This window comes from Syngnathus scovelli, unplaced genomic scaffold (genome assembly GCF_024217435.2).
Source record: "Syngnathus scovelli strain Florida unplaced genomic scaffold, RoL_Ssco_1.2 HiC_scaffold_46, whole genome shotgun sequence".
Taxonomy (NCBI): domain Eukaryota; kingdom Metazoa; phylum Chordata; class Actinopteri; order Syngnathiformes; family Syngnathidae; genus Syngnathus; species Syngnathus scovelli.
This window is the reverse complement of record NW_026061560.1, coordinates 173,168-181,270: the sequence shown is the minus strand read 5'-3', so window position 1 is coordinate 181,270 and position 8,103 is coordinate 173,168. Positions and strand designations below refer to the sequence as shown.

At 41.8% G+C, this 8,103-nt stretch overlaps 1 long non-coding RNA gene across 1 annotated transcript; it reads right to left on the bottom strand.

The window, feature by feature from the left end:
- Nucleotides 1–4,281: 4,281 nt before the first annotated feature.
- On the bottom strand, nucleotides 4,282–6,745 carry LOC125968187 (uncharacterized). The gene is made up of 3 exons (XR_007481109.2): nucleotides 6,586–6,745; nucleotides 6,385–6,462; nucleotides 4,282–4,516 (listed from the first exon to the last, which is right to left on the bottom strand). It is a non-coding gene; the product is annotated as an uncharacterized lncRNA (long non-coding RNA).
- Nucleotides 6,746–8,103: the final 1,358 nt, after the last annotated feature.

Sequence of the window (8,103 nt, the reverse complement as noted above, 5' to 3'; positions counted from 1 at the left end):
GTACCTGGAGAGCACAAACGCAGCGCTGTTTTCCACTGGCTTCGAACTCAACTTCAATCGGTACCGTAACTTACAACATCATAAACATAGAACTAGCTTGACTTATTCATTGAATAAATGCATTTGGTTCTTCAAAACTGCATCACGCAACATAGCGTGACCGAGACGGCCGTTATCCACCTGCGTGAAGTTATTTGGTGAAATGAATGAGATGTTTAAGACACCATCGTTCTGTCTCTATGTAGATGAAGGGAAATAATCGATTGCTGAAGGTCCAAAGGTGTTGTGATAAACAAATAAACATATTAGTGATTAGTGACATATTTGTGATAAACATATTAGGCAGGATAATCACATATGTTAACGTGACTGCCCACACTGTATTTATTTATGGTTATTTGTTAAATCGAGTACTGTTAGACATGAAATAGGAAGTGTTTAACATAAATGGAAGACGAAAGGGGTACTCACCATTGTAGCTCCTGCTGGTCAATGATACGAGCCTCTTCTTGCAGTGGAAAACATACAGCCAACAAACACCGTGGAACCTAAAGGAATGAAATTAAACATTAACATTTAGCCTAAACCAACATTCACAGATACAACGCAACGCAAACTACACAAACGTAAATCTTTTTAAACACAATGAGTTGTACTTACCGTGTACGCTCTAGACGGTCCACTTGCAAGCAGAAAATAAAGATATTTCTGTTGATAATCGTCGTGTTTGTATCCGGTGTCTCGCTCAAGGCCATTGCGCCCACAGATTTGAATTTTGGCGAGAGTTCAGCCTATTGACGTCATTTCCGCGGTGTAATACCCGCATATCTGAAACGGCAAAGTTAAGAGTAGAGTTAAATAAAGTTTTTAGTCAACGCAATAATTTACAACCGTTGACCAGTCGAAATAATCGTCGAAATTTGGCGTCTGTGGCTGGAAGCAGACGCCGAGTTCGACATTCCTCCCAAACGCCACACTCCCTCGCTTTTCAGGGCTAAAAAAAAACAGTTGTAATTACCTTGTACGCTCTAGACGGTCAAGTTGCAAGCTGAAAAAAAAAATATTTGCCTTGTAAGTCATCGTGTTACTAACCGCTGTGTCTTGTTTGCCAGAATTGCCGCTTTCCTACTTCCTGTTGCAAGCCACGCCCACGGATTATAATTTTGCCGTGAGTTCCGCCTATTGACGTCATGTCCGCGTCACATGACTGCGACGTAATATTATCTAAAACTGTTTGTGCGGTATTGTGTTGTTCTGTGCGGTATTGTGTTATTCTGTGCGGCGTCGTGTTGTTCTGTGCGGCATGGTGTTGTTCAGTGCGGCATGGTGTTGTTCAGTGCGGCATGGTGTTGTTCAGTGCGGCATGGTGTTGTTCAGTGCGGCATAATGTTGTTCAGTGCGGCATAATGTTGTTCAGTGCGGCATGGTGTTGTTCAGTGCGGCATGGTGTTGTTCAGTGCGGCATGGTGTTGTTCAGTGCGGCATAATGTTGTTCAGTAAGCCATAATGTTGTTCAGTGCGGCATGGTGTTGTTCAGTGCGGGATGGTGTTGTTCAGTGCGGCATGGTGTTGTTCAATGCGGCATGGTGTTGTTCAGTGCGGGATGGTGTTGTTCAGTGCAGGATGGTGTTGTTCAGTGCGGCATGGTGTTGTTCAATGCGGCATGGTGTTGTTCAGTGCGGCATGGTGTTGTTCAGTGTGGCATGGTGTTGTTCAGTGCGGCATGGTGTTGTTCAGTGCGGAATGGTGTTGTTCAGTGCGGCATGGTGTTGTTCAGTGTGGGATGGTGTTGTTCAATGCGGGATCGTGTTGTTCAGTACGGGATGGTGTTGTTCAGTGCAGGATGGTGTTGTTCAGTGCAGGATGGTGTTGTTCAGTGCGGCATGGTGTTGTTCAATGCAGGATCGTGTTGTTCAGTGCAGCATGGTGTTGTTCAGTGCAGCATGGTGTTGTTCAGTGCGGCATGGTGTTGTTCAGTGCGGGATGGTGTTGTTCAGTGCGGGATGGTGTTGTTCAGTGCGGCATGGTGTTTTTCAGTGCGGCATAATGTTGTTCAGTGCAGCATGGTGTTGTTCAGTGCAGGATGGTGTTGTTCAGTGCAGGATGGTGTTGTTCAATGCGGCATGGTGTTGTTCAGTGCGGGATGGTGTTGTTCAGTGCAGGATGGTGTTGTTCAGTGCGGCATGGTGTTGTTCAGTGCGGCATGGTGTTGTTCAGTGCGGCATGGTGTTGTTCAGTGCGGCATGGTGTTGTTCAGTGCGGCATGGTGTTGTTCAGTGCAGGATGGTGTTGTTCAATGCGGGATGGTGTTGTTCAGTGCGGGATGGTGTTGTTCAGTGCAGGATGGTGTTGTTCAGTGCGGCATGGTGTTGTTCAATGCGGCATGGTGTTGTTCAGTGCAGGATGGTGTTGTTCAGTGCAGCATGGTGTTGTTCAATGCGGCATGGTGTTGTTCAGTGCGGCATGGTGTTGTTCAGTGCAGGATGGTGTTGTTCAGTGCGGCATGGTGTTGTTCAATGCGGCATGGTGTTGTTCAGTGCAGGATGGTGTTGTTCAGTGCGGCATGGTGTTGTTCAATGCGGGATGGTGTTGTTCAGTGCGGCATGGTGTTGTTCAATGCGGGATCGTGTTGTTCAGTGCGGCATGGTGTTGTTCAGTGCGGCATGGTGTTGTTCAGTGCGGCATGGTGTTGTTCAGTGCGGCATGGTGTTGTTCAGTGCGGCATAATGTTGTTCAGTGCGGCATAATGTTGTTCAGTGCGGCATAATGTTGTTCAGTGCGGCATAATGTTGTTCAGTGCGGCATAATGTTGTTCAGTGTGGCATAATGTTGTTCAGTGCGGGATGGTGTTGTTCATTGCGGCATGGTGTTGTTCAGTGCGGCATGGTGTTGTTCAGTGCGGCATGGTGTTGTTCAGTGCGGGATGGTGTTGTTCAGTGCAGGATGGTGTTGTTCAGTGCGGCATGGTGTTGTTCAATGCGGCATGGTGTTGTTCAGTTCGGGATGGTGTTGTTCAGTGCGGCATGGTGTTGTTCAGTGCGGCATAATGTTTTTCAGTGCGGCATGTTGTTGTTCAGTGCGGCATGGTGTTGTTCAGTGCAGCATAATGTTGTTCAGTGCGGCATGGTGTTGTTCAGTGCGGAATGGTGTTGTTCAGTGCGGCATGGTGTTGTTCAGTGCGGCATGGTGTTGTTCAGTGCGGCATCGTGTTGTTCAGTGCAGCATGGTGTTGTTCAGTGCGGGATGGTGTTCAATGCGGGATCGTGTTGTTCAGTGCGGCATGGTGTTGTTCAGTGCGGCATGGTGTTGTTCAGTGCGGCATGGTGTTGTTCAGTGCGGCATGGTGTTGTTCATTTCGGCATAATGTTGTTCAGTGCGGCATAATGTTGTTTAGTGCGGCATGGTGTTGTTCAGTGCGGGATGGTGTTGTTCAGTGCGTTATAATGTTGTTCAGTGCGGCATGGTGTTGTTCAGTGCGGCATGGTGTTGTTCAGTGCGGCATGGTGTTGTTCAGTGCGGCATAATGTTGTTCAGTGCGGCATAATGTTGTTCAGTGCGGGATGGTGTTGTTCAGTGCGGGATGGTGTTGTTCAGTGCGGCATGGTGTTCAATGCGGAATGGTGTTGTTCAGTGCAGGATGGTGTTGTTCAGTGCGGCATGGTGTTGTTCAGTGCGGCATAATGTTGTTCAGTGCGGCATGGTGTTGTTCAGTGCGGCATGGTGTTGTTCAGTGCGGCATGGTGTTGTTCAGTGCGGCATGGTGTTGTTCAGTGCGGCATAATGTTCAGTGCGGCATAATGTTGTTCAGTGCGGCATAATGTTGTTCAGTGCGGCATGGTGTTGTTCAGTGCGGGATGGTGTTGTTCAGTGCAGGATGGTGTTGTTCAGTGCGGCATGGTGTTCAGTGCGGGATGGTGTCTTTCAGTGCGGCATGGTGTCGTTCAGTGCGGCATGGTGTCTTTCAGTGCGGCATGGTGTCGTTCAGTGAGGCATGGTGTTGTTCAGTGCGGCATGGTGTTGTTTAGTGCGGCATGGTGTTGTTCAGTGCGGGATGGTGTTGTTCAGTGTGGCATGGTGTTCAGTGCGGCATGGTGTTGTTCAGTGCGGTATCGTGTTGTTCAGTGCGGTATCGTGTTTCTCAGTGCGGTATCGTGTTGTTCAGTGCAGTATCGTTGTGTTGTTCGTATTGTGTTGTGTTGTTCGTAATGTGTTGTGTTGTTCGTATTGTGTTGTGTTGTTCGTATTGTGTTGTGTTGTTCGTATTGTGTTGTGTTGTTCATATTGTGTTGTTCATATTGTGTTGAGTTGTTCGTATTGTGTTGTGTTGTTCGTATTGTGTTGCCTTTAACACTTAGCCTCTAACACTTAGCCTCTAACACTTAGCCTCTAGCATCTAGAAGGTAAATAAAGAGGAAGGAAGGACTCACCGGTGACGTCTTCGCCCACGTCCAAGCGTTGTACTTTGTATTTTCATCCTTCTGACAGTGGAAAACATAACCAACAAACACCGTGGAACCTAAACGAATGAAAGAAAACTATCATTTGGCCACAACCAACATTCACAGATACAACACAATGTGACGTGCGGGGTTGAGGTTAAAGGTTGAGTGAAGGGCCCTCGTTTTAAACTACTTTTTTGAAAAGGATTGGGAACAAGTAAGACGTATTTAATTTATTTAATGGGAAGTAGTAAGAGCTATTGAATTTAATCTATGTATTATATTCTTTTGTATTGTAATCTGTTGTATTCTTTTGGATTGTATTCACACTAACCCCACTAAAACTTCAGCCCACAAAAACTCGCCTCTGGCGCCTAGCCTCTGGCACTTAGCCTCTAACACTTAGCCTTTAACACTTAGCCTTTAACACTTAGCCTTTAACACTTAGCCTTTAACACTTAGCCTTTAACACTTAGCCTAGAAGGTGAATAAATAGGGTTAAAGGTTGAGTGAAGGGCCCTCGTTTTAAACTACTGTTTTGAAAAGGAGTGGGAACAAGTAAGACGTATTTAATTTATTTAATGGGAAGTAGTAAGACTTATTAAATTTATTTAATCTACTTTTCTTCCCAGGCAAAATTTGATGTGCTGCAATTCCAAATTTCCAAAGTGAATGAAGGAATGAAGTCCTTTAAATTATGATTTTGTATAAATACTAGGCATTAACACAAAATCGACGGCACAAAATGGCCAGACTTTACTTGTTTGTAAAGGACTGGTTACAAGACAGACTTTTTTAATTTATTTAATGGGAAGAAGACTTAGTTTAATTGATCTATTTTTGTTCCCTGGCAAAATTCGATTTGCTGCAATTCCAAATTTCCAAAGTGAATGAAGGCAAGAAGTCGTTTAAATTATGATTTTGTTTAAATACTAGGCATGGACACAAAATCTACGGCACAAAATGGGCAGACTTTACTTGTTTGAAGAGGACTGGTTACAAGACAGACTTTTCTGATTTATTTATTGGGAAGAAGACTTATTTAGTTTATTTAATCTATTTTTGTTCCCTGGCAAAATTGGATTTGCTGAAACTGTATTTTGCCAAATCTTGCCTTGAGACCTGATAGGAAGTATTAAACGCTTAGTTAAATCAATACAAGTTGGTAGTAAGAGCGAGTAATGTTGGTTGAACCGATGAATGAAGGTTGAAAGCAATTTAAATTATGACTTTGTATAAATACTAGATATTAACAGAACATCTACTGCGCGAAATGGGCAGAGTTTACTTGTTTGAGAAGGAGTGGCTTATTCAAAACTAAGATTTATTTAATCTGTTTGTTCCCAGGCAAAATTGGATGTGATGCAATTCCAAATTTCACCACATGACGGTGCCCAATTTCGACTTCATAGGACATATTAAACACTTAGCTTGTTATTATGTTCAAGGTAATCAGATTTGTTTATTATTCTAATGGCCTCTTCAAAACTATTCTGGATTACTACTTTGGATCTATTCTACATTACTTGGCAACAACATACTCTGTAACAGATTAGGCAGTATAATCATATATGTTAACTTGAGAGTGCCCACACTCAATCTACTTATCGTGATGTGTTAAATCAATTACTGTTAGACATTATTTGTCTGATAATCTACCATATCTTTGAATTGAAGAATTTGTGATTTAATTAATAGCTTGTTGTTATGTTCAGGGTAATCAGACTTGTATATAATTCTAATGGCCTTCTTTTGAAAACTATTCTGAATTACAACTTTGGATCTTATATTACTTTGCAACAATCTACTCGGTGACAGATTAGGCAGTATAATCACATATGTTAACTTCAGTGCCCACACTGTATTTATTTATGGTTATTTGTTAAATCAAGTACTGTTAGACATGAAATAGGAAGTGTTTAACATAAATGTAATGGCTACTCACCATTGTAGCTCGCTCCTGGTCAATGATACGAGCCTCTTCTTGCAGTGGAAAACTTGCAGCCAACAAACACCGTGGAACCTAAAGGAATGAAATTAAACATTAACATTTCGCCTCGACCAATTTTCACACGTACAACGCAACGCGGCTACACTTCTGCTATTACAAACGTAAATCTCCTTAAACACAATGAGTGTTACTTACCGTGTACGCTCTAGACGGTCCAGTTGCAAGCAGAAAATAAAGATATTTCTGTTGATAATCGTCGCTGCTCAGTGGCTCACGGCCATTGCGCCAACAGATTTGAATTTTGGCGGAGGTTCCGGCAATTACGTCATATCCGCGGCACATGACTGCGACGTAATACCCGCTTATCTGAAACGGCAGTTAAAAGTAGAGTTACATCAAGTTTTCTTGGAACCTAAACGAATGAAAGAAAACTATCATTTGGCCACAACCAACATTCACAGATACAACACAACGTGCGGGGTTGAGGTTAAAGATTGAGTGAAGGGCCCTCGTTTTAAACTACTGTTTTGAAAAGGAGTGGAAACAAGTAAGACGTATTTAATTTATTTAATGGGAAGTAGTAAGACTTATTAAATTTATTTAATCTACTTTTCTTCCCAGGCAAAATTTGATGTGCTGCAATTCCAAATTTCCAAAGTGAATGAAGGAATGAAGTCCTTTAAATTATGATTTTGTATAAATACTAGGCATAAACACAAAATCGACGGCACAAAATGGGCAGACTTTACTTGTTTGAAAAGGACTGGTTACAAGACAGACTTTTTTAATTTATTTAATGGGAAGAAGACTTATTTAGTTTAATTGATCTATTTTTGTTCCCTGGCAAAATTCGATTTGCTGCAATTCCAAATTTCCAAAGTGAATGAAGGAAAGAAGTCGTTTAAATTATGATTTTGTTTAAATACTAGGCATAGACACAAAATCTACGGCACAAAATGGGCAGACTTTACTTGTTTGAAGAGGACTGGTTACAAGACAGACTTTTCTGATTTATTTAATGGGAAGAGGACTTATTTAGTTTATTTAATCTATTTTTGTTCCCTGGCAAAATTGTATTTGCTGAAATTGTATTTTGCCAAATCTCGATTTGAGACCTGATAGGAAGTATTAAACGCTTAGTTAAATCAATACAAGTTGGTAATAAGAGCGAGTAATGTTGGTTGAACCGATGAATGAAGGTTGAAAGCAATTTAAATTATGACTTTGTATAAATACTAGATATTAACAGAACATCTACTGCGCAAAATGGGCAGAGTTTACTTGTTTGAGAAGGAGTGGCTTATTCAAAACTAAGATTTATGTAATCTGTTTGTTCCCAGGCAAAATTGGATGTGATGCAATTCCAAATTTCACCACATGATGGTGCCCAATTTTGACTTCATAGGACATATTAAACACTTAGCTTGTTATTATGTTCAAGGTAATCAGATTTGTTTATCATTCTAATGGCCTCTTCAAAACCATTCTGGATTACTACTTTGGATCTATTCTACATTACTTGGCAACAACATACTCTGTAACAGATTAGGCAGTATAATCACATATGTTAACTTGAGAGTGCCCACACTCAATCTACTTATCGTGATGTGTTAAATCAATTACTGTTAGACATTATTTGTCTGATAATCTACCAAATCTTTGAATTGAAGAATTTGTGATTTAATTAATAGCTTGTTCAGGGTAATCAGACTT